The sequence below is a fragment of the Mirounga leonina genome, unplaced genomic scaffold (genome assembly GCF_011800145.1).
Source record: "Mirounga leonina isolate KUSES-001 unplaced genomic scaffold, KU_Mleo_1.0 Mir_201, whole genome shotgun sequence".
In the NCBI taxonomy this organism is placed as follows: Eukaryota; Metazoa; Chordata; class Mammalia; order Carnivora; family Phocidae; genus Mirounga; species Mirounga leonina.
The window spans coordinates 28,626,209-28,628,279 of record NW_023270504.1 but is presented as its reverse complement, the minus strand read 5'-3'; positions in this window follow the sequence as shown (position 1 = coordinate 28,628,279).

Genomic DNA, 2,071 nt, shown 5'->3' with positions numbered 1-2,071 from the left:
AAATAAATAAATAAATAAATAAATAAATAAATAAATAAATAAATAAATAAAATCTATTAAAAAACAACAACAACAAACCATCTTCACAGAAACATCCAGAATAATGTTTGACCAAGTATTTGGACACCATGGCCCATTTCAAATTGACACAAAAAACTATCACATTGTGATAAGTGAAATAAGCCAGTCACAAAAAGACAAATACTGTATGATTCCACTTACATGATGTACCCAGAGTAGCAAATTCATAGAGACAGAAAGTAGAATGGAAGTTATCAGGGCCTGAGTTGAATGGGAAATTGGGAATTGTTGTTTAATGGGTAGAAAGTTTCAAGTGTTGTGAGAAGAAGGGAGTTCTGGACATCAGTTGCACAACAAAGTAAATGCACTTACCACTAAACTGTACACTTAAAAATAGTTAATCAGTTAATCTTATGTTATATATATTTTAACACAATTTTTTTAAAGATTTTATTTATTTATTTGACAGAAGGAGACACAGCAAGAAAGGAACACAAGCAGGGGGAGTGGGAGAGGGAGAAGCAGGCTTCCCGCTGAGCAGGGAGCCCGATGCGGGGCTCGATCCCAGGACTCTGGGATCATGACCTGAGCTGAAGGCAGACGCTTAACGACTGAGCCACCCAGGTGCCCGAACACATTTTTTTTTAAAAGAGGATAAAATCAGGGAATAACCTTTAAGAAATGGCCCCATCTGCCTGGGTGGCTCAGTCGTTAAGCGTCTGCCTTTGGCTCAGGTCATGATCCCGGATCCTGGGATCGAGGCCCGCATCGGGCTCCCTGCTCCGCGGATGCCTTCTTCTCCTTCTCCCACTCCCCCTGCTTGTGTTCCCTCTCTTGCTGTGTCTCTCTCTGTCAAATAAATAAATAAAATCTTTTAAAAAAAAAAAAGAAATAGCCCCATCTGGGGGGAAGGAAGTGAGAAATTGATTGACTAGAGCAGTAGAGGGCAAATTAGGGTCATCACGAAGGCAAAAGAGAAAATGACCAAAAATATTGGATACAGCAAGGTCAAGGAGAACAATAAGTAGAAAAAAATCCACTGGCAACTTAAGGAGGGAGAGTTAGTACAGTAGTTGGAACAAAATCACTTTGCAAGGGTTAATAAAAGCCTAAATGATGAGAAGGTTGGAGGAGCAGAAGTACTGCACCCATTCAAGGAGTCTGGAGGGGAGGAGAGGAACAAGGGAGGGATGCGTGCTGGAAGGCAGGAGGGGGTACTGTGCAAAGGAAGACAGGATGCTAACACTAGGACCAAGTGAGAGCGCAACCTCTCCCTCTGCCGTTGACCAGCTTCCTCTGCCGGGTAGCTGATTTGGTCAAGGTCCCCCCAAATACAAGACTAGGGGCCCTACGAACACCTGGATACAGATGGGGCAGCTGTCTTCATACAGAATGTGCAGCCGGGGAGTGGTGGCAAGAATTAGAGATCATGACAGGGTTGGGGGTATCCTGAGAAGTCCCAAGTTCAAAGGAAATTGAAATAAAATTCAGAAAGTCAAAGAGCATAAAGCTAGGCTGAAGGCCAATGGGGCACATGCCAATATACAAAGCACTGGAAGTCTCAGTGCTTTGGTTCAGAAGCTAAATCTTTAAAGTTTAGCTTTCCCACCAACTCCACCTTTGTCATCACCAAGTACTGACACTTTTCTATTGACTCAGAGGATGCTGCATTATACCTGGTGTATTAGTCAGGATTCTCCAGAGAAACAGAACCAATAGGATGTGTGTGTGTGTGTGTGTGTGTGTGTGTGTGTGTGTGTGAAGAAAGAGCAAGGAAAAAAGAGATAGATTTAAGGAATTGCCAATTATGGAGGCCAGCAAGTCCAAAATCTGCAGAGTGGACCATCAGGCTGGAGACACAGGGAAGAGCTCATGTTGCAGTTCAAGTCCAAAGGTCATCTGCTGGCAGAATTCCCTCTTGCTCTCAGGAGGTCAGTTTTTTATTCTATTCAGGTCTTCAACTGATTGGATGAGGCCCACCCACATTATAGAGGGCAATCTGATTTACTTACTTACAATTACAATGTTAATCTCATTCAAAGGCATCCTC